This window comes from Triturus cristatus, chromosome 1_1 (assembly GCF_964204655.1).
Source record: "Triturus cristatus chromosome 1_1, aTriCri1.1, whole genome shotgun sequence".
NCBI lineage: Eukaryota > Metazoa > Chordata > Amphibia > Caudata > Salamandridae > Triturus > Triturus cristatus.
Genome location: NC_140579.1, coordinates 1,313,251,747 through 1,313,276,855, shown reverse-complemented (window position 1 = coordinate 1,313,276,855; position 25,109 = coordinate 1,313,251,747). Strand labels below are relative to the sequence as shown.

General features: G+C 48.5%; 1 long non-coding RNA gene across 1 annotated transcript in view; it reads left to right on the top strand.

Annotated features, from left to right (window-relative positions):
- Nucleotides 1–24,261, top strand: part of LOC146872021 (uncharacterized) — a 134,157-nt gene extending 109,896 nt beyond the window's left edge. The window contains exons 2-3 of the long non-coding RNA XR_014959638.1: nucleotides 20,526–24,058; nucleotides 24,150–24,261. This is a non-coding gene — a long non-coding RNA (uncharacterized LOC146872021). The remainder of the gene's footprint in view (nucleotides 1–20,525; nucleotides 24,059–24,149) is intronic.
- The last annotated feature ends 848 nt before the right edge of the window (nucleotides 24,262–25,109 follow it).

Sequence of the window (25,109 nt, the reverse complement as noted above, 5' to 3'; positions counted from 1 at the left end):
CTTAATATACTTGGAGGTCCTTCCATACATTTACAAGGCACTATTGTCTAGATTCAGACACCAGAGCAGACAACCAAGTAGGCCAGGCCACCTTGAGGAATCTGTTCAACAGCTGATTACTGCTGTTGTCGTATGTTGGGTCGTTCACTCTCATTTGCGCACAGGCGGAAAATGGGCTTGCTATTCTATTCAGTTCTTATGACTATTAATGAGGATCCCCTGGAAGAGAAGGATAAGTTACTTACCTGTAATCCTAGTTCTCTTCCAGGGGTATCATTATCAAAGTCATAAGCAACCCACCTGCCTCACCAGGCAAATGAGATTGCTTCATTGTTAAACGATATCTTTGTGCCCTGGCGTTTTGGTATACGCAAAAAACAACTGACCTAAATGTCACCCCTGAGGCATGATGGGAAGCTGGGGGTCATGGCTGCCTTAAAGGCACGGTGCCAGTTTTTTTGTGCAAATGCTTTCATTCTCTATGCTATTGGTTTACAATGCAGCCTGTAGGCTAACAATGTCTGCTCTTTTGCAGTTTTTCATGAGTTTTACTGATTAAAAAAGAGTTCAAGTGGTACTTGCGCTCCTCTGGTTTATACATTCATTATGTGTTTGCAAAAGCAGTTATTTGTTATTGCATTGTTTAGCCTCCTAGATGCGGGCTGCATTGGTATGAGAATAAATGATATATGTGTGTGTGTATATATGTGCGTATATATATATATTCACTTAAAAAACCATAGGTTTCACACATGTTATAGTTAGGTGGATATTTCACTCGTAAAAAACCAATGAAATTCCCCCGTTATAGTTAGTTCAGATAACTATAACTCGCGCGACCTCAAAAGGCACATCCCTGAGCTGAGGACTACCTCTCTGCCAAATTTCAAGTAATTCTGTTCAGCTGTTCGGGCTGTACCTTGGACTAAAGGTCCCTATGGAAAATTGCATGGGGAAAACGCGTTTTGAGACCCCCCTTTTTTCTCAGCCCCCGCTTGACGAATCCCCCCGAGACTTTCAGGGTAGGAGCGGAGCGCCCCACCTATTTTGAAAATTTCGCGAGGATTCGTCAACCGGCGCCAAAGTTATTCCAAATAGAATGTTGCGTATTTCCTATGGAAACACGGTCCTAACTATAACTATCTACTGGCGAATGGGGCGCTCCGCTCAGCTCCTACCCTGAAAGTCTCGGGGTGATTCGTCAAGCAGGGGCTGAGAAAAAAGGGGGGTCCCAAAACGCGTTTTTCCCATGCATTTTCCCATAGGACCTTTAGTCGAAGGTATAGCCCGAACGGCAGAACAGAATTACTTGAAATTTGGCAAAGAGGTAGTCCTCAGGTCAGGCATGTGCCTTTTGCATATATGGTGTCAATCTGTTCAGTAGTTCCTGAGAAAATCAAAAGTAAAATCACATACATATCTGGGCGGAGCCTAACCACACATCTCACCGTGAAATCTGATTGGCTGTCAGCACTTCATCCAAGAAGTGTTGGCAGCCATCTTGAGACCAATATACATGATAGCACCTCATTAAAAGCATTGCAGTTAATAGAAGGTTTTAAGACTTTAGTTACATTATAAATCATTTGTTGATGGTCCCATACTCCTTTTAGGAATTGTGGTGTGTTCTATGGTGATTTTACCATGTGAAAAAGCCTTCTGCTGTGATATCATGAATCATATTTGAGAGAAAATTATTTTCTCATGCTTTTCCCACAGAGGTTTGGAAGGTGATCTATAAGCTAAACTGAGAGCATATTTTCTGTAAATTCACATTATCTTTCTCAGTCATGTGAGAATGAAGTCTGACATTCTCAGTAAAACATGTACATCCAACAAGGGCAGAGACTGTCAGTTGATTCCTTTGTGTTCTACTGCAGCTTCCCAGGGTGTTCTAAAGAACAACTAGAGCGCTAACAGTCCTACTTATGACAAACGTATGGCACACCTGAAGCCATCTTGATTGGAATAAAGTGGTAACTCTTAAAACATTTAATTTAAAAAGGAACAAAACGAGGGGGTTCATTTTACCATAGAAAGTATGATTAGTGCTGCAGAAAGAAAAATTAGGGCACATTTTGAGTGACTTCTCAAATCCTCTTCTATTTCATTAAAAAATTCTGACATGCAGACTGAAACATGCACTTTCAATACCAGCAGCAGACTTCCCTGGTGAGCAGTAGCTTTACTACAGTGATCTAATAAGCAACTAGAGTGCTAACATTCTGAATTTATGGCAAATGTGTGACACATCTGAATGCCTTCTTGATGGAATCAAAGTAAAAAACAAAGTATTTCCTACTGAGGAGACTTTAGTAAATGAGGAAATTAGGAAACATCATAACAAATAAGTCTCCTAAAATGGCCACCAGAGACAAAAGAGCCCAAATGTAGCCCAAATATCACCCAGATGTAGCCCAGGTATAGCCCAATGACAGAATGTCCCAGAGTGTTCTAACGAACAACTAGAGCGCTAACAGTCTTACTTATGACAAAAGTATGGCACACCTGAAGCCATCTTGATTGGAATAAAGTGGTAACACTTAAAACATTTAATTTACAAAGGAACAAAATGAGGGGCTTCATTTTGCCATGGAAATTATGATTGGTGCTGCAGAAAGAAAAATTAGGGCACATTTTGACTTCTCAAACCCTCTTCTATTTCATAAAAAAATTCTGACATGCAGACTGAAACATGCACTTTGAATACCAGCAGCAGACTTCGCTGGTGAGCAGTAGCTTTAATACAGTGATCTAATGAGCAACTAGAGTGCTAACATTCAGAATTTATGGCAAATGTGTGACACATCTGAATGCCTTCTTGATGAAACCAAAGTAAAAAACTGAAAGTATTTCCTACTGAGGAGACTGCAGGAAATTAGGAAACTTCATAACAAATACATCTCCCAAGATGGCCACCAGAGACAAAAGAGCCCAAATGTAGCCCAAATATCACCCAGATGTAGCCCAAGTATAGCCCAATGACAGAATGTCCCAGAGTGTTCTAGCGAACAACTAGAGCGCTAACAGTCTTACTTATGACAAAAGAATGGCACACCTGAAGCCATCTTGATTGGAATAAAGTGGTAACACTTAAAACATTTAATTTACTAAGGAACAAAATGAGGGGGTTCATTTTGCCATAGAAATTATGATTAGTTCTGCAGAAAGAAAAATTAGGGCACATTTTGACTTCTCAAATCATCTTCTATTTCATAAAAAAATTCTGACATGCAGACTGAAACATGCACTTTGAATACCAGCAGCAGACTTCTCTGGTGAGCAGTAGTTTTACTACAGTGATCTAATGAGCAACTAGAGTGCTAACATTCAGAATTTATGGCAAATGTGTGACACATCTGAATGCCTTCTTGATGGAACCAAAATAAAAAACTGAAAGTATTCCCACTGAGGAGACTGCAGTAAATGAGGAAATTAGGAAACTTCATAACAAATAAATCTCCAAGATGGCCACCAGAGACAAAAGAACCCAAATGTAGGCCAAATATCACCCAGATGTAGCCCAAGTATAGCCCAATGACAGAATGTCCCAGAGTGTTCTTAAGAACAACTAGAGCTCTTACTGTCTTACTTATGACAAAAGTATGGCACGCCTAAAGCCATCTTGATTGGAATTAACTGGTAACACTTAAAACATGTAATTTAAAAAGGAACACAATGAGGGGGTTTATTTTGCCATAGAAATTATGATTAGTGCTGAAGAAAGAAAAATTAGGGCACATTTTGAGTGACTTCTCAAACCCTCTTCTATTTCATTAAAAAAATTCTGATATGCAGACTGAAACATGCACTTTTAATACCAGCAGCAGACTTCCGTGGTGAGCAGCAGCTTTACTACAGTGATCTAATGAGCAACTAGAGTGCTAACATTCAGAATTTATGGCAAATGTGTGACATATCTGAATACCTTCTTGATGGAATCAAAGTAAAAAACTGAAAGCATTTCCTACTGAGGAGACTGCAGTAAATGAGGAAATTAGGAAACTTCATAACAAATAAATCTCCCAAGATGGCCACCAGAGACAAAAGAGCCCAAATGCAGCACAAATATCACCCAGATGTAGCCCACATGTAGCCCAATGACAGAAGTGTGCAAAACACTTATTTTTTGTGTATTTGCAGTTTTATATAGTGCAGACTTGTCAGGTATTGGAGTGCTTTACATGAGCATTGGTTACATCACACAAGATCAAAAGCAGAAACTCCAACCTGGTTCCCTAGTTGCAAAGTCTGCAGCTCTAGAAGTAACACCACATCCTCTCCCCTAGGTGCAACATTTAATCAAGTGGTCAACTGGATAAAAAAACATAAAGATTACAAATAATTTAAAAGTTCTTTGTCGCTATTTGAAAACTCAGAAAATATGTCCTCATTTTAGTTTTTTAGAGCACTAACCATAATTTTGATGCAAATAAGACCCTCTCATATATGTAATTTCTAAAGGAAATACTCTAGGTATTACAGTTTTGATTACATCAAGATGACGTCAGGCGTTCCACACTTTTGTAATAAATATAGAATGTTAGCAATCTAGTTGTTCATTGGGATACTGTTGAGAGGCAGAGACCAGGGGCACGGACTCTGAAAATTGAAGGCAGGTAGGAGAGTGCAGATGCAACAATTTGACCACACTGGGCAGGCAGGAAGGGCAGTGGCAGCACAACAGACTATGGAGGGCAGTGGAAAGGGGGCAGGGGCAACAAACCAACAATACAGGACTTGCAAGAGAGGCTGTGGCAATATAATAGACCATTGTGGGCAGAAGGAAGAGGCAGTGGTAGTACAACCATACATGCCAACAGGCCCGTTTCAGCCAGGAAACGTCCAATGTTTTTAAGCTCAAATAGTCTTTATTTGATCTGTCTCCTGTCTACAATCTCCTCTTTTTCAATGTAACTCAAAGGGGAAAATCAATACCCCAGTTTTTTTTTTCAAAATCTCCCTCTTACCAAGTTCAAAATGTTCGCAAGTATGGTACATTGGATCATGGTAGGCAGGAGGAATTGGGATAGGGACATGGACTCGGATAACAGAGGACAGGAGGGACATGGAGAGGTGCACCAAACTGACCCTACAGGGCAGGCATCAGGGTTTGCAGCAGCACAATACACCACACAGCACATGCGGGACGGGAGTGCAGCACAACAATCCATAGAAAGCAAGAGGGAGGGGACAGGACCATGCACATGGACAACAGAGAACAGAGGGGAAAGAGGAAATGGTAGCTAGCTGACCATAATGGACAGACAGGAGAGAAAGCTGCAGCATAACAGACCATAAAGGGCAGGAGGGAAGGATCAGGGGCATTACAATGGAACAGACAAGCCAGGAGGGAGGGAATAGGGGTCTGCACATGGAAACAGAGGGCTGGGGGCAAGGGGGCAGGGCAGGAGCAGCAAGATGACCATGGAGGTCAGGCAGGTTGGGCACTAGAAACAAGACACACCATGGAGAGCAACAATGAGACTATGATGGCATACACACAGACCATGGAGGGAAGGTGGGAGGGGGTCAGGGGCAGCTAGCTGACCACACAGGGAAGGTGGGAGGGGCCATGGCAGCACAAAAGACCATGCATGGCAAGCGGGAGGGTTAGTGGCAGCACAATGGCTATGATGGGCAAGAAGGAGGGTGCAGGGGCATGCATAAAGGACCATGGAGGATAGAAGGGAGGGTCAGGACCTGGGCACAGACAAGAGAGTTCAGGGGAAGGGGCCTCACAACAGACCGCACGGGGCAGGCAGGAGGAGCAGTTGCAGCACAACAGACCAGGGAGGGCAGAAGGGTGTGGCAGTAAAATGAACCATGGAGGACAGGAGGAAGGGGATAGGGGCATGGCATGTGGACAGGCAGGGTGGAGGTGGCAGGGACAGGTTACAGTCATCTGACAATGCTAGGCAGGTGGGAGGGGAGTGCAGCTCAACAGAACACTCAGAGTAGATAGGAGTGGCAGGTCCATGGAACATGGTGGGCAAAAAGGATGGATCAGGGGCATGCACAAAGAGGGCAGGGGGAAGGAGAATAGGGGCAGCAAGCTAAGCACAGAGGCTAAGCAGGAGGTCAATGATGGGCCATAGAATTGGGCAATAGAGGACAGGAGGAGTGGACTGGTACATCATGCTAAATGGAGGGCAGTGGCAGCACATCAGACCATGCATGGGAGGAGGGAGGAGGCTAGTCCGTGGACTTAGACAACAGAGGATAGGGAGGAGGTGGATGGGACAGCAAGCTAACTGTTCAGAGAAGGTGGGTATTAGGAACTTTATTGTTTTTAAAATGTGTGTCTGTGCGAACTACTTAAAATATGAACAAGTATGCAGCATAATCTCACTTTTATTCAGGAAGAAGAGGACGTTTGTGACTGTGACTCCGGGCTCACTTGGCAGAAACACCCCCTGACCCTCCACCCCATCGCAAAATGTAATGCCCGTGAAAAGGGTAGGTGGACGCAGTGTTATATAGAACATAGTCCTGGGAGCACAATTGAAAATGAAAACTAGATATAGTATATGGTATAAACTATGCACCAAAAAGTGTGATATAAGATGAACCGGGCGTGAAATATAATATGCAATACATTGTGCGCAGTGACAGATTCATTGGAGAGCGCGAGATAGCACAGGCACTAGCGTGTGCTATGCGATATGCGCCTTGGAGTGTAATATGCACAGGGCAGTGTTGTGTAACCTAACTAGTCTCTAAAGTTGTAATATAAAATATGTGCTGGGGAGTGTAACGTTGCATATGCACTGTGACAAAGATATGGATCCCAGATTGTAATATGTATGGCATAGCACTGTGCGTTATAACATAGGCATCGAGGCAGGCACGTTAGATGGGGCAATATAACCCGTGTGAAGGCAAGTGTAACATGACATACTCACGGGGTGGTGTTACAGTGCACATGGGCTAGAGAGTGTCATAGCATACGCACTAGCTGGTGAAATACAACACAGAGGTGTGAGACACTCGGCGGGCACTGGTGGGTGTAACACAGCATTGGGCTCAGCCAGGAGCACGCTGTGACTCTCAAGTGAGGTTCGTCTCCTTTCCAGAGAGTAAAATAATAAGTATTACACATCCGGCGGTGGATGTGTGTTTTATTAACCGTGAGGGGGTTTCTTGCATAGTTTGGTAGAATTTTTGTCGAATCCCCTTTGAATGGCTTGGTGTGCGTGTATATTAAATGTGCCCGTCAATAGCTACCCATGTTTGTATAAATAAACGCCAGGGTGTCTACTTGGAGAGTACCCACCGGCGGGGGCACCGGGATTAGGCACGGTAGGGTGTCAGACACGTCAGAGCTTCACTAGCGGTGTAAATACATTCCATGTGGATTCATTCTATGCATAGTCGCCTTTTAATGAATATCACGCAAATCGTCATGGTGATAGGTACATACGGTTTGTCCAGCATGTCCTAGGTGTTTCTATAAATATATCTATGTTTTAAAAATAATAAAAAACAAAGGCCGGCCCCGGGGGTTGGGGTCCCCGGGGCCATAAGTGGCCTGAGGAGGGGGGCAACGCAGCCCCCTCCTAAAGAATAAAAAAAAAAGGCCATGACCCGGGGGTTGGGGTCCCCGGGGCCGATTAAGGCCTTGGGAGGGCCAAATTTATATTTTTCAACAAAAAAAGTTAGGGTGCAGGCCCTGGGGGATGGAGTCTCCAGGGCCAGTAAATTAGAAAAAGAAGGGGGGCACACAGCCCTCCGTCTTAAAAAAATAAAATAGGTAAAAGACCGGCATCGCGCCGGAGGCCACGCCCCCTCCTTGCAGCACTCTGCAAACGCGCCCCCTGGCCAGTTGTAAGTTGGGGAATTAATTCCCCTTCAATACTGAGGGTCCCTGAGGGCCAACTAGCCCAACAGGTATCTCCAGTATGCGCCAGGGAGCTGTGTTGCAGACGGGTGTTCTGAGGCCACGCCCCTTTTTTCACCTCTATGCAACGCAGCTCTGTGGCGCTTACTGGAGGTACCTAGTGGGCTAGTTTGACCCTAGGGACCCTTAGGATTCAAGGGGACTTAATCTTTCAACTTAGAACGGCCACAGGGCGCGTTTACACAGTGGTGAAGGGAGGGGACGGGGCCTGAGGTGACGTGGGCAAACACGCCCTGTGGTGCATTTTAAGTTGGGGAAATAATTCCCTTTCAATCCTGAGGGACCCTGGGGGCCAACTAGCCCACCAGGTGCTTCCAGTAAGCGCCACTGCTCTGCGTTGCAGAGAGGTGGTGCAGGCTGTGCCCCTTTTTACACCTCTCAGCAATGGCGCTTACTGGACATACCTAGTGGGCTATTTTGCCCCTAGGGATCCACAGGATTCAAGGGGACTTAATCTCCCAACTTAAAAAACGGCCACAGGGTGTGTTTACACAGTGGGGAAGGGAGGGGACGGGGCCTGAGGTGACGTGTGCAAACACGCCCTATGGCGAGTTTTAAGTTGGGGAAATAATTCCCCTTCAATCCTGAGGGCCTCTGGGGGCTAACTAGCCCACCAGGTGCTTCCAGTAAGCACCACTGAGCTGCATTGCAGAGAGGTGGTCCAGGCCGTGCTACTATGTACACCTCTCTGCAACGCAGCTCTGTGGCGCTTACTGGAGGTACCTAGTGGGCTAGTTGGACCCTAGGGACCCTCAGGATTCAAATGAACTTAATCTCCCAACAAAAAACGGCCACAGGGCATGTTTACACAGTGGTGAAGGGAGTGGACGGGGCCTGAGTTAACGTGTGCAAACAAGCCCTGTGGTGCGTTTTAAGTTGGGGAAATAATTCCCCTTGAATCCTGAGGGACCTTGGGGGCCAACTAGCCCACCAGGTGCTTCCCATAAGCGCCACTGCGCTGCGTTGCAGAGAGGTGGTCTAGGCCGTGCCCCTTTTTACATCTCTCTGCAACGCAGCTCTGTGGCGCTTACTGGAGGTACCTAGTGGTCTAGTTGGATCCTAGGGACCCTCAGGATTCAAGGGGACTTAATCTCCCAAGTTAAAATGGCCACAGGGCGTGTTTACACAGTGGGGAAGTGAGGGGATGGGGCCTGAGGTGACGTGTGCAAACACGCCCTGTGACTCGTTTTAAGAGGTAGTTTTAATCCCCTGCCCTATTATATACTAGGGGCTTACAGAGGAGGTCATGCTGATCACAGGGGGACCCCTTTCCAGTAAAAGGGGGGTCCCTGGGAACTAGATGGGTAGACAGGGGAACTAGGGAACAACGAGCGTCAAAGGGAGGAGCAAAACCCACTGTCTACACACAAATAATTTCGTAACGCCCAGACTGGGTCAAGTTATTACGGAAAAGCTGAGGGCCAGGACAGGTTCGAGCAGAAAAAGAGATCAAAAGGGATAAAAATAAACTCAGTTTATTTCAATGGCAATGTTTAGAATAATCAATAAACGAAATAGCATACAATATATTTTATACGTAAACAAGGGTCCCACACACAAAGACAAACATAAATACATTCATTCAGACAACAGACTCATGTATAGGACAAAACATAACCAAATGTACAGAGATGATACATATAAGCATATCAGTAAAGTAGCAAAATACATCAGTATTATCGAAGTTAGGAAGGATAACAGTTCAAAACAGAATCGTGCATTCCCAATTTATACGGGCAGATAATATCTTCTGATAGGCACGAGAGGACAGGAGCCAACGCACGTTTCGGTGTTAACTACACCTTCATCAGGGCAACGGTGATGACAGGCGTGTGGGACAACACGAAAGGAGCCTATTGTAGAGATTTAGAGGAGGGAAAACAAAATGTCTATAAGTCAAGGATTATTGTATTTTAAGAAAGCGTTCTGATCAACATGTGTAGACATCAGCACTTCTCTTCCAGTATTAGTTAAGGAACACACAGGGGGTCAAACCGGATAACATAAGCAAGATGGGATAGGTATCTATAGTACAAGTTTAAGAGGCCCAAGGTCGAAAAATACGGGATATCTAGGATGTATAAAGCCAATCTGGTCAGTAGCTATTAGGAGGATGAGATCAATGTGCACCCAAAGAAATAGAGTCTGAAACAAGATAATAACACTCAAAAATTCATTAAAAAAAGGAAGATGTGTACCCGTGAGGCGAGAGAAATAGTATCCAGGAGGTGCAGATATAGTCAACCAATCACCAAAGAATAATGAACCTGATAAGTAAGAGTAATATGGACAGTTTCTTATAAGGAGAATATTACCTTCCACTCAAGGGGGAAATACAGATCAACTCTTCTAGGGGATATTGAAGAGGCAGAAAATATGCATCGAAACGGGATACATCAGTTCTATAGGGGGAAAAAAAAAAAAAAATAATAAAAATAATAAAACTAAAGTGAGATGCCCTTGGAGTCAATAGACACAGTCCAAAATGGGGGAATGAGTACAACATGGGAGAGGAAACTACAGCTTAGAGATGAGGAGAAATGAACCAAATTAGAAGTAACTTACCCAGCACTAAGTCGGATCAGTAGTGGTGTAGAGGACCAGTAAATGAGTACTACGCGAATGGGTTAGGAGACGTCAGAGGTGGATAAATCTGGGTCTGGCAGGGATGAATCACTCAAAAGACTGTGGCCATACAATTGCTATTTCTCTGGGAAAAATAGACAATAGTACAATATAAGGTAGGTAGATATCGGGTTAAAAACACTGCTACCTATCGAAATATTCCCCCAGGGCATAACGCTTACCCGACAAAGTAGCACGACATCAGGATGAGCGGTGGTTTTAAATGTACCGCAGATAGGTCATCGTTGTCACTGGTTAGTCAAGACATGGTAGAGCGTATCTGATATTCACCAACAGAGACTTATGCCCTGGGGGAATATTTCGATAGGTAGCAGTGTTTTTAACCCGATATCTACCTACCTTATATTGTACTATTGTCTATTTTTCCCAGAGAAATAGCAATTGTATGGCCACAATCTTTTGAGTGATTCATCCCTGCCAGACCCAGATTTATCCACCTCTGACGTCTCCTAACCCATTCGCGTAGTACTCATTTACTGGTCCTCTACACCACTACTGATCGGACTTAGCGCTGGGTAAGTTACTTCTAATTTGGTTCATTTCTCCTCATCTCTAAGCTGTAGTTTCCTCTCCCATGTTGTACTCATTCCCCCATTTTGGACTGTGTCTATTGACTCCAAGGGCATCTCACTTTAGTTTTATTATTTTTATTATTATTATTATTTTTTTCCCCCTATAGAACTGATGTATCCCGTTTCGATGCATATTTTCTGCCTCTTCAATATCCCCTAGAAGAGTTGATCTGTATTGCCCCCTTGAGTGGAAGGTAATATTCTCCTTATAAGAAACTGTCCATATTACTCTTACTTATCAGGTTCATTATTCTTTGGTGATTGGTTGACTATATCTGCACCTCCTGGATACTATTTCTCTCGCCTCACGGGTACACATCTTCCTTTTTTTAATGAATTTTTGACTGTTATTATCTTGTTTCAGACTCTATTTCTTTGGGTGCACATTGATCTCATCCTCCTAATAGCTACTGACCAGATTGGCTTTATACATCCTAGATATCCCGTATTTTTCGACCTTGGGCCTCTTAAACTTGTACTATAGATACCTATCCCATCTTGCTTATGTTATCCTGTTTGACCCCCTGTGTGTTCCTTAACTAATACTGGAAGAGAAGTGCTGATGTCTACACATGTTGATTAGAACGCTTTCTTAAAATACAATAATCCTTGACTTATAGACATTTTGTTTTCCCTCCTCTAAATCTCTACAATAGGCTCCTTTCGTGTTGTCCCACACGCCTGTCATCACCGTTGCCCTGATGAAGGTGTAGTTAACACCGAAACGTGCATTGGCTCCTGTCCCCTAGTGCCTATCAGAGATATTATCTGCCCGTATAAATTGGGAATGCACGATTCTGTTTTGAACTGTTATCCTTCCTAACTTCGATAATACTGATGTATTTTGCTACTTTACTGATTTGCTTATATGTATCATCTCTGTACATTTGGTTATGTTTTGTCCTATACATGAGTCTGTTGTCTGAATGAATGTATTTATGTTTGTCTTTGTGTGTGGGACCCTCGTTTACGTATAAAATATATTGTATGCTATTTCGTTTATTGATTATTCTAAACATTGCCATTGAAATAAACTGAGTTTATTTTTATCTCTTTTGATCTCTTTTTCTGCTCGAACCTGTCCTGGCCCTCGGCTTTTCCGTATTAACTTGACCCAGTCTGGGCGTAACAAAATTATTTGTGTGTAGACAGTGGGTTTTTCTCCTCCCTTTGACACAGGGGGACCCCAACGCATAGTGTTCCCTAGTGTATGTAGGTGTTTTCACTGTATTCTGAGTGTCTTTTAACATAGCACTGGCTCTAGGACTGGTTAGTCAGACTCAGTTACCACCAGTATCCGTCTGAAAAAGTTGAGGGTACAGGATGATTTTGCAACAAGGCTTCTTTCTGCTCTTCTGTTTGTTCTTTCTGCACGTTATCCTTCTTCCTGCACTTTTCTTCGTCTTTGAGGACTTCTGTTGCTTCTTTCTGCATTTTTTTTTTTCTGTGCGTTTTTTCTTCTTTTTTCACATGTCCTATCTCTGTAGGCATAGTTAGAAATTAGCATTAAAAAAACCTTTGAAATTCACTGAAAAAACCATAGGTTTCAGGCACGTTATAGTTAGGAATTGTTGGACCCGGCCTCGTGGCGTGGTCCTTAACCCCCTGGATTGTGCCCGTTCCCCGCCCCGGCCTTCACGGGCCACCCGTCTGAACTGCACCAAGGCCCTTCACCCGGAGCTGCACGTGGTCGCATACTCCTCGTGGCTCCGCCATCTTGTTGGCATCCACGTCACCCCGTGCACCAACCCGGCCTCGACCCCAGCGAAGCCCGACATCGAGGCACCACGAACTAGCCAGGGGGTGCCGCAGGAACCATTCATCGCCCCCGGCGGAGGACAGTATCGATGGGACCCCCAACTGTCCTCCCCTCTCGAGGTGTGATCGCCCGGCAACTCCCATGGGCCTGGCGCCTCTCCTGCTGGGCGTCTGGCCACCTCCACCCGGCCACTCCGCCCCCTCGGGCGCATAGGTCCGGACATCAAAGGGCTCCAGACCTATATCTGGGGCAACCCCACCACAGCTCGGCAGTTGTATCCCGGAGTCGAGAGCCCTGCTGATTGAATCGCGGCTGACCCTACGGAGAAGAACTCTTGTCGGAACCATCACGAGCCCTGCTGACTGCGTCGCGGCTCCCTCTTGTGAACTCTTTCTGAACCACCTGGAACATCGGAGCCCTGCTGACGCTGTCGCGGCCCAACCTCGCTGGAACCTTCCTCGGAGCCCTGCTGACGACGTCGCGGCTCGAGCTGAACAGAGACCATCTTGAGAGCCCTGCTGATTGAATCGCGGCTCTCCACGAACTGTACGCCAGAGCCCTGCTGACGCCGTCGCGGCTCGACCCCTCCGAGATCAGAGGTCCTCCAGCGTGAGGATAAGAACTGGGCCCCAGGTACCCTCGTACCACATTCCTGCCAAAGACTGTCCCGCTACCCCTACCCTTCCAAAGAGACATTGAGACTTTTGGTGGATCCCTCGATCCCTTCGTGTAAATATTGAACTCGTAACCTTTTATTGATGATAAAGAATTGCTTGTCTTGAGACAACCTCCTTGAGTCCGGTGTGGTGGTGTTACTGTGCTAGTACGGGATAGGAGAAGGATCTCTCAGGAGACTTCTCGGCAGCGCTCGGCTACTTCGTGCAGTGAGAGGGCCCCCCCCCTTGGTGGTCTCACCGACTCCTCGGGGTCCGCCTTCCAACATTTGGTGGCCAGCGACGGGATCCGAGCCGAACGCAGTACGTACCAGCCAGTACCCACTAGCTACCCATCCAAACAAATAGCATCATGAGCAACCAGGAAAACAACGCGACAATGGAGTTCCAGCCCGAACGGCTGGAGGAATATACGCACAAAGAATTAAAACAGTTCTGCAGAGACAAAGGCATTGCAACCACCAGCCTCGGTACCAAGGAAGAGATGCAGAAAGCTCTGAGGGCATGGTTGGAGGCTGGGGCAGGCCCCTCCCAGGAAGAAGGGCCCTTGCCCCTGACGGAGACCACAGCAACCGCACTGACCCCGGCAACCGGAGGAAGAAAGAGCCTAGAAACCGGCCTCTCCGAGGAAGAAATACGAGAGCGGGAAAAGGTCCGGAGCCACGAACTAGAGCTCGCCCGACTGCGGCTGGACGGCGAACTCCAGCTGGCAGAAAAGAAACTGGCCCTCGAGCAGCTACGCCTTCAAGAAGAAATAGAAGAGAAGAGACGACACCGGGAGTTGGAGGAAAAGAAAATAACTCTTGAGCACGAGCGCAGTCTCAAGGAGCTCGAGATCAAGGCCAAGAACGGAGGGACCGACACCCCCAGTACTAGAGACACTCTACCGCCCCCCGAGGCCAAGGTGCATATCCCGAAGGAGGTCGTCAAGGAGTATTACAAGAATGACGATATCCAACAATGGTTCAAGGCCTACGAGGTGGCCATGACCTCCCATCGGGTGCCCCGAAAAGACTGGGGCGCAGGCCTGTGGGGGCGATTCCTGAGTGAAGGGCGGGACACGCTGCTCCAGCTACCGGAGGAGGTGATGACCTCCTACGATCACATGAAGGAGGCCCTGCTCACCCGATACGGACTAACAGCGGAGATGTACCGCCAGCGGTTCCGAGACTGCAAGAAAATCCCGGGTACCACATGGGTGGAATATGTGGACTTTTTCAGTCGGGCCCTAGAAGGGTGGATCAAAGGCAGCAAAGTAACCACCTACGGACAACTGGTCGACCTCATCGTCTGGGAACACCTTTCCAATAATTGCTTCGTGGAACTGAGACAGCACCTCCTCGACAGCAAAATGACCGACCCGCGCAAACTTGCCGTCGAGGCCGATCGATGGGTCAACTCCCGGGTCCCCCGGAGCTCAATGGGGGAGTACCAGAGGAACCCCAACGGACCCCCACGCCAGCGCGGTGGGGGGGGAGGGCCGAACAGGAACCGAGACCCTCCCGCTGGGGCCCCCAGGAGCCCCCCTCGAGGGCCACCGCAGCCACATCTCTCCCCGAGCCTAGCGCGAAGGGTGGGCCCGGCCCGACCCGGACCACGGCCACCAGTGACCTGCTATGGCTGCCAACAAACCGGACACTTTGCCAGCGACCCGGCCTGCCCCCTGAACCGAAGAAACGGGGCCGGCGGGCCCCCGCCCCGGCAGCTGACAGCCGCCGCCTTGGGGGGAGAGGAGGAAGAAGAGGCCCTCGACCGAGAAAACACTGAGTGGGAGCCGGCAGCCATGTCCCTGGTCTGCCTGGGTAGCCGAGAGATGGTACCCTGCACCCCCATCCCAACCAACACCCAGAAGTACCGGCAGCAGGTCACGGTCAACGGACAACGGGCCGAAGCCCTTCGCGACACCGGCGCCAGTATCACCGCTGTCCGCTGCCACCTGGTGACCCCTGAACAGATTCTACCGAATGTGCTGTGCCCTGTGCGGACGGCCGACAACAGTGAAAGCCTATGCCAGATGGCCCTGGTCCCCTTCGAGTGGGGAGGGGTGACGGGCCTGCTGAAGGTGACGGTGCGCGACGACGCCCCGGTCGACTGCCTCCTGGGGAACGACTTGGAGAGTTCCCCCTGGGCTCAAGTAGAACGACGAGAGCACCTCCGAATGTTGGGACTGGCTGATTGGGCCTGCGCCATCACCCGGTCCATGACCGCCCAGGCCCCCCGCTCCTCCTCGACCTCCGGGACGGCCCGACCCGAGGGGCTCACACCCCCTCCCGCCAGCAGCGAGGAGGAGGCGGACACCGACCCCGGGCCCAGCGAATCCTCCCCCGAAGAGATGGCTTCTCCGAGCGCCCTACCAGAACTGACGCAATGGCAACATGAAGGGGGCCCCACCCGAGAGCAGTTCCAGCAAGAGCAACAGTCCTGTCCCTCTCTCGAAGGGGTCCGACAGCAGGCGACCGCGCAAGCCAACGGTGACCAGACCGGCACCCACTGGATCTACTGGGCCGAGGGCCTGTTGTACAGTGAGCAGAAAGTGGCAGAACTCGGGGCCGGCCGCGTGTTGGTGGTCCCCCTCCGCTTCCGGGAGTTCCTTCTCAACCTGGCCCATGATGTGCCCCTCGCCGGACACTTGGGGCAAGACAAAACGTACAGTCGTCTGGTGACCCACTTCTACTGGCCTCGGATGCGGAGAGATGTGGACAACCACTGCCGGTCCTGCCAGACCTGCCAAGCCAGCGGAAAGACGGGGGGTCGGGTCAAGGCCCCCCTCCAGCCCTTTCCCGCCGTCAGCACCCCGTTTGAACGAGTCGGAATCGACATTGTGGGACCCCTGGACCCCCAAACCGCCCTGGGCCACCGCTTCATCCTGGTCCTCGTGGACCACGCCACCAGGTACCCGGAGGCGGTCCCGCTCAGAACTATAACGGCCCCTGTGGTAGGCCGGGCCTTGATGGGGATCTTCTCCCGAGTGGGATTCCCCAGCGAAGTGGTGAGCGACCGTGGCACGAACTTTATCTCCAGGTACATGCGGTCCCTGTGGCAACAATGCGGGGTCACATACAAGTTCACGACCCCATATCACCCTCAGGGGAACGGGCTGGTTGAGCGGTTCAACCGAACATTGAAAGGGATGATCCAGGGCCTGGAAGAACCCCTCAGGCGGAAATGGGATGTCCTGCTGCCCTGCCTCCTGTTTGCCTATCGGGAGGTCCCGCAGAAGTCCCTGGGGTTCAGCCCGTTTGAACTATTGTATGGGCACCCGGTCCGCGGACCACTCAGCCTGGTCAAGGAGGGCTGGGAGATGAAGCCCCGAGGCGCCCCTCCTGACGTCTACCGATACCTCCTGACCCTCCGAAACCAGACCCGCAAGTTCCGAGCCATAGCCGAAGCCAACCTCGAGGCCAGCCAGGAGGACATGAAGCGGTGGTACGATCGCAACACTTCTACGGTAGAATTCGAGCCAGGTCAGAAAGTATGGGTCATGGCCCCGGTCGAACCCGGCGCCCTCCAGGACAAGTGGACCGGGCCCTTCAAGGTGGTGGAGAAGAAAAGTCCCGTCACCTACCTGGTCGATCTGGAGTCCCCCCGGAACCCCCTCCGGGTCCTACATGCGAACAGGCTAAAACCCCACTTCGCCCGGACCGAACTGAGCCTGCTGCTGGCGACCGACGAGGGGAGCGAGGACGACTCCGAGCCCTTGCCCGACCTCTTGCAGTCCAACATCCATGATGGATCGATCGAAGGTGTCCAACTCGCCTCGTCCCTGACCCCGGAGCAGCGCAACGACTGCCAGCGATTACTGCGGGACTACGCAGCCCTCTTCTCTCTCACCCCGGGGGTGACCCACTGGTGCGTCCACGACGTCGACACCGGGGAGAACCCCCCCATACGACACAGAGCCTACCGGGTGCCTGACCGAGTGCGGGCCTGCATCCAGGCCGAAGTAGCGAAGATGCTGGCCCTGGGGGTCATCGAGCCTTCCGACAGCCCGTGGGCCAGCCCTGTCGTCCTGGTGCCCAAGGCCGCAGCTCCCGGTCACCCCCCGGAGTTGCGATTCTGCGTGGACTACCGAGCACTGAATGGAGTAACAAAGACGGACGCACACCCGATACCCCGGGCCGACGAACTGATCGACCGCCTAGGGGCCGCTCGCTACTTGAGCACGCTGGACCTCACCGCCGGGTACTGGCAAATCCAGCTCACCCCCGGCGCCCAAGAAAGATCCGCCTTTTCGACTCCGGATGGGCATTACCACTTTCGGGTGATGCCCTTCGGAATGAAGAACGCCCCGGCCACCTTCCAAAGACTGGTGAACAAGGTTTTGGCCGGGCTTGAGGCCTTCAGCGCGGCCTACTTAGATGACATTGCCGTGTACAGCAGCCACTGGGCCGAGCACCTCCTCCACCTGGAGGCCGTCCTGGCCGCCCTCCAGCGGGCCGGGCTCACAGTCAAGGCCAGCAAATGCCAAATCGGCCACGGATCCGTGACCTACCTGGGCCATCAAGTGGGGAGCGGGCAGGTGGCCCCCCTCCAAGCGAAGATAGATGCCATCCAGACCTGGGAACCCCCCACTACCCAGACCGCTGTCCGGGCCTTCCTGGGTCTCACCGGATACTACCGGCGGTTTATCCGGGACTATGGGAGCATTGTTGGCCCCCTCACAGAGTTAACGTCCAAAAAGCAGCCCAAGAAGGTACACTGGACACCCCGCTGCCAAACAGCCTTCGACACCCTAAAGACAGCCATGTGTACTGCCCCGGTGCTGCAGGCCCCGGACTATCAGAAGGAGTTCGTGGTACAGACGGACGCCTCCGAGTATGGGATCAGGGCCGTCCTATCCCAAGCCGACGAAAAGGGGCTCGACCGACCAGTGGCCTTCATCAGCCGACGACTACTGCCCCGAGAGCAACGCTGGAGCACTATTGAGCGCGAGGCCTTCGCTGTGGTGTGGGCCCTCAAGAAGCTCCGGCCCTACCTCTTTGGCACCCACTTCCGGGTCCAGACCGACCACCGGCCCTTGCAATGGTTAATGCAAATGCGGGACGAGAACCCCAAGCTGCTGCGGTGGTCCATCTCGCTACAAGGGATGGACTTTGACGTCGAACACCGGCCCGGCAATGACCACGCCAACGCCGACGGCCTGTCCCGCTTCTTCCGCCTTGACGAGGAGAATCCCCAAGGAGATGGGTGACTCTCCATGCCTTCGGCTGGGGGGGACGCCTGTTGGACCCGGCCTCGTGGCGTGGTCCTTAACCCCCTGGATTGTGCCCGTTCCCCGCCCCGGCCTTCACGGGCCACCCGTCTGAACTGCACCAAGGCCCTTCACCCGGAGCTGCACGTGGTCGCATACTCCTCGTGGCTCCGCCATCTTGTTGGCATCCACGTCACCCCGTGCACCAACCCGGCCTCGACCCCAGCGAAGCCCGACATCGAGGCACCACGAACTAGCCAGGGGGTGCCGCAGGAACCATTCATCGCCCCCGGCGGAGGACAGTATCGATGGGACCCCCAACTGTCCTCCCCTCTCGAGGTGTGATCGCCCGGCAACTCCCATGGGCCTGGCGCCTCTCCTGCTGGGCGTCTGGCCACCTCCACCCGGCCACTCCGCCCCCTCGGGCGCATAGGTCCGGACATCAAAGGGCTCCAGACCTATATCTGGGGCAACCCCACCACAGCTCGGCAGTTGTATCCCGGAGTCGAGAGCCCTGCTGATTGAATCGCGGCTGACCCTACGGAGAAGAACTCTTGTCGGAACCATCACGAGCCCTGCTGACTGCGTCGCGGCTCCCTCTTGTGAACTCTTTCTGAACCACCTGGAACATCGGAGCCCTGCTGACGCTGTCGCGGCCCAACCTCGCTGGAACCTTCCTCGGAGCCCTGCTGACGACGTCGCGGCTCGAGCTGAACAGAGACCATCTTGAGAGCCCTGCTGATTGAATCGCGGCTCTCCACGAACTGTACGCCAGAGCCCTGCTGACGCCGTCGCGGCTCGACCCCTCCGAGATCAGAGGTCCTCCAGCGTGAGGATAAGAACTGGGCCCCAGGTACCCTCGTACCACATTCCTGCCAAAGACTGTCCCGCTACCCCTACCCTTCCAAAGAGACATTGAGACTTTTGGTGGATCCCTCGATCCCTTCGTGTAAATATTGAACTCGTAACCTTTTATTGATGATAAAGAATTGCTTGTCTTGAGACAACCTCCTTGAGTCCGGTGTGGTGGTGTTACTGTGCTAGTACGGGATAGGAGAAGGATCTCTCAGGAGACTTCTCGGCAGCGCTCGGCTACTTCGTGCAGTGAGAGGGCCCCCCCCTTGGTGGTCTCACCGACTCCTCGGGGTCCGCCTTCCAACAGGAATTAGCATTTAAAAAACCTTAGAAATTCACGGAAAAAACCATAGGTTTCAGGGGCGTTATAGTTAGCTGGACTTTTCACTCGTACAAAACCATTGAAATTCCCCCGTTATAGTTAGTTCAGCTAACTATAACTCGCGCGCCCACAATGCACTGCTGATGACGTTACATATTACATCACTCATGACATGGTCAGTGACATCACTCATGACATCACTGATGACACAGTATGGTATTAGATTTTGCTGACGTTTTTAAAGCCCCTGCTGTCGAGTGACATCCAAAAACTCCCATCACACAGGGCATGCAGGCAGTCCCATTCAGTAACCGGTTCGAGTATATAAATATATAGCTGCATATATATGTTTTTCATATATATTTTTTTATTATTTCCGGGGTCCCCGCACATGAGCGGGAATATTCAGTGCTTATGACTTTGATGAGGATACCCCTGAAAGAGAACTAGGATTACAGGTAAGTAACTTATCTTTTTTGTGAATTTTGGAATTGTATTGTTGATTAAACTGAGAATCATGTTCACCTCAGTGAGTGTGTCAGTGACATGGCATGTTTTGTACTTTTAATACTAAGGCCCTTCATACCGGAGTTCTTTATCTTTCAGGTGTTCCAAGAGAAGATGCATGACATTCCTTACTGCAGTGTTTCCCTTTATTGGCTGGATTCCTAAGTATAAATTTAGTGAAGCGCTTCTGGGAGACGTTTTGGCTGGTGTAAATGCAGGATTTGCATTTGTCCCACAAGGTAAGTATACTTATGGAACTTTTTTCTGATGGAGATACATTTTTTAGACATTTGCCACCAGTTTAGCTTCCTGTCATTGCTCTGTGTTCTTGGAGATATATATGGCACCACTTTAAGGGGTTTCCATGGAGGGAATTTAACAAGTTCTCCAACATTAGATGCATCATGGATTTGATTACTTTACATATTCCCTGACTTCAGACAGGGTGCTGGGTATCAACAAGGGGTATGTAGTTCCTAGTGAAACGAAGAACAAAACCACAAGCAGGTCGATGCTAAAAACCTGAGTATCCAGTTGGGGGGCATTTGAATGCTCAGGAGCAGGAGCCCTCACACACCCAGATAGGTGTCATGCTTCGTCATAGTGTGTTGCTCCTTGTCGCGCTGGCGCTGCAATGCCTGAAGGTCACCCACAACTCTTTGTCGGAGATACTTTGTTTATTGCCATATGTGAAGCTAGGGTGTATGTGAATGGGCTCTCAAGCGTAGATTGGTGTGAGTGAGTTAAAATAGGCTAAGGATATATTTTTATTCAGTGGGTTCCTGACCTGAGACCTGGTATAGACAACATTCAGGTGTAGCTATGGGGGCCAAGTTCTCTCCATCGTTTGCTAATATTTACACAGGTTTTTATGAACACCACATTTGGAGATCTTGCCCATCTATATTGACCAACCATATAGTTTATTGGGGTCGTTTTATTGACAACATCCTGATGATTTGGGGTGGTGACAGCAAATGTCTGGAAGATTTTATCATTCATTTAAATAATAATGAATACAACTTGAGTTTCACCCACAATAGCAATAAAGATCAGATTGACTTTTTGGATGTTACACTGTTTGTGGATAATGGTACTTTGCAATCAAGGCTTTTTCGTAAAGAAACAGCCTGTAATTCAATATTACACGCGGGCAGTTCACACTCTGTATCTCAAATTAGAGCAATACCGAATGGGGAAATGACTCGCCTTCGCAGAAACTGTAGTAATGACCTGATTTTTCAACAAGAGGTTGTCAAGTTGAAGAAACGTTTTTTGACTAGAGGGTATGACCATAAAATCTTAGATCAAGCGCACACGAGAACTAATAGAACCAAGCGCACAGGACTACTCAAATCTAAGTACAATAAGAAAAAAACACTAGAGAGGAAACACATTGCATCTATAACACAATTCCATTCTAAGACAAAGGACATCTTTAAAACACTACGCAAAAAATTTGCATCTGCTAAAACTGGACCATGATTTAGACCCATATGTCAGAAAAAAAACGCAGGTTACATATGTAAGAGGCAGGACATTAAGAAACATTTTGAGTCCCTCATGCACGGGTTCCAACAGACAGGAAGACAAACACACGTGGTTACCTATCAAACCCAATGGCTTTTACAATTGCACAATGTGCAATGTGTGGTAATTTGCAGACAATAAGATCACAAAGTTTTGTTACAACACAGGACAGACACACAACATCATGCACTTTATTAATTGCAACACCAAATATGTGGTGTACTGTATAATTTGCCAATGCAATTTAATATATGTGGGGAGTACTATCAGACCACTTAAAAAACGAATACAAGAACACATTAGAGCGATTAGAAACAATAATACTAACTATCCGTTGGCAGTACACTACAATACAATACATCAAGCAGCTGAAATTTGAAGGCTTAAATTTCGTGGTATTGCAATAGTGGAAGATGACCCCCGTGGAGGTGACAAGGTTTCCCGATTGAGGACGCTGGAAGCCAAATGGTTGATCAAACTGAGATCAGTTGATCTGGAGTTGAATATTGATAGGGAAATGCATGTATTTCTGCGAGATTGAAGCAGTCCTGGGTCATTGAAAAACCGTCTGGTCTGAGTAATGCAGCAAGTCTTGGGACACAAGAGATTGTCATATACATCAATTCAGATGTCTTGTGATATGTACTTTGATTTTTTAACCAATAACACCTTATGGGTTACTTGCTCAATGATGATGCAAATAAGGTTTTACTTGCTCAATGTTGTGATATTTACAAGACGAAATTTTGTATTTGGAGTTTGTTGATCAAAATGTATGTCAATCTGTAATGTATATGGGGAATTGTGACCATAGTTCTTGCACATATTCAATAAGAATGATGGATTGATTGCATTCGTCTGAGAAGGAGAACATTTGTTATCTTACAGGTCCACAACCTGTTGATGTGGGTTCCTACTTTTTGGTGACCCCATTGTCACTCTTTTGTGCTTGACTCTGTTATTAACCAGCACTGTATCTTTCACCCCTTTTTCCTTTGGGGCTATTCTTTTGAGTTCAAGATTATTAGTCTTCCATGTCGTCCACCGGGAATTAAGATATTTAAGTTAAACTATAAGGGAGGTCTCTATGTAATGATAACCTTGATTTGGTGATTTAACTAAGATGAGGCATATTTTTTACACTTAATACTTGGGCACATGTTATCATACACACAGCCAGGATGTATACCAGCTGGGTGCAGATTACACACCCCGTTACAAGATGGCGGCGCTATTTTTGGTATGGGGACAAGCATTGGTCATACACTCACCGGAGTTGACTGAATCCTTTTCACCTTATAAGATATCATTTGTGGTACTCAAGGAGACTGTGGATGCGAAGACTTTTTTCCGCGTGTTTATCTCAACATATGGATTCCGAATGGCACAAAAATATATTTTTATACATTTATATCTTTTTGGTGTATTTACAACCATAGGCCACTTTTATGACAGTCTTATTTAAGTTAAATGCATTTGTGCATCTATTTATGAATGAACGAGTGGGATTTTATAGGACCGCTCTTGTTTTTTACATGATCAGCCAGGGATCGTACTGGTTTGGTATGGGCCACGGAATCTTTCTAAGACGGTGCATTTATTTTTGAACAAACGAGTGGGATTTTATAGGACCGCTCCTGTTTTTTACACGATCAGCCAGGGATCGTACTGGTTTGGTATGAGCCATGGAACATTTCTAAGATGGCGGCGCATTCTCCGGGGACACCGCAGGCTTGTAACGCTACGCATACTAGTTTTTTGGGGGGTCATGTGACAACGTCGCGGCTACAAACATGCTGAGAGGGTAATGCCGGTTTCTTCCTTGTGGTTACGGAGAAATATACGGACAATGTGTTAACCAGTCACTTCGACTTGAGAGGTGAGCCTTCAAATCTGCAGGAGAGGGATTCAATTGGAATCACTCAAAGGGTATGAGCAACTCGATTATTTATCTTCACAGGGGACCGACTTATCAGGGTTCGGCCCGGTGAACCATTTGACTTCGACACAGTTATTCAACCGAGAATAAGGGTTCATTTTACCCTATCGCCAGTAGGACTATATTCATAGCAAGACGTGGGGCACTACTGACCCAAGTTGTGGTGAGTTAACTGGTGACACTGTGGTTATGTTACTCTAGTTCTGTCACCTTTGATAGAGGGGCGGTAACTAAGTGCACCATGTTTTTTACAGGGCTACAGAGTCTTGGATTACCAGTCACAACAATTAGCAGTACTATTACGTCAGTACCACGGATACAACAATAGACCCACCAGCTATCTAAGGAATTACACTAATAGTTGGGTGAGTGACACTACTCGGCCATTAACATGGTTAGGATGAATCAGAATCAGATGTATTGGACCGAGTAACAAGTACTGGCGAACATCCCAGAGAAATATGACAATATATTACTAGTATTTGATGCCCACAATATACTACCATCATTGGTGACTAACCCCACTCAGGGAGACCATTCCGTTTCCAGTCCACGTTTATGCAATATATGGCCTTAATAGGTCATGGGCACCAGTAAAGAGTGCTCAATACTGTGCTTTCACTATAGCACACCCTAACAAGATATGTTGATATTAATTCCAAACTATATGCTTTGCCCAGCCCATATGCCTCGTAGTATATATTCTGATGGATACATCTGCTAGTGGATTCCTCACCTTGTGAATATCCCCTGCGCCAGCAACATTCGGAAACTTTTGTAGCTCTCCACGCCGATGAGGACAACGTCACAGAAGCACGGCTCCGATCGCGGCTCCGCTGACGTCACTGGATCCATAAGAGAACCTCGTCGGCCTGATGACGTCAGTTCCCTTTTTTCCGCATCGTCGACGCTAACGCTTTTCTGGGACTCTCCGTAGCTTTGGCTAGTTACTTTGTGTTTCTGCTGGTGATTCTCTTTCTTCTTGCTTCTTTTGAATGATGTCGACGAAGAAGTCTGGATTCAAGCCATGTAGAGAGTGCGGTAAACACTTGTCCATCACGGATCCACATGAGGACTGTGTCTGGTGCCTGTCGTCACATCACGACGTCGAGGGATGCTCTTGCTGCTGCAAGATGAATCCTAAGGCCTTAAAAGAAAGAGAAGCTAAGTTGTTTATAGCAAGGATGAAAAAAGAGAAGAGAGATCGAAGACGC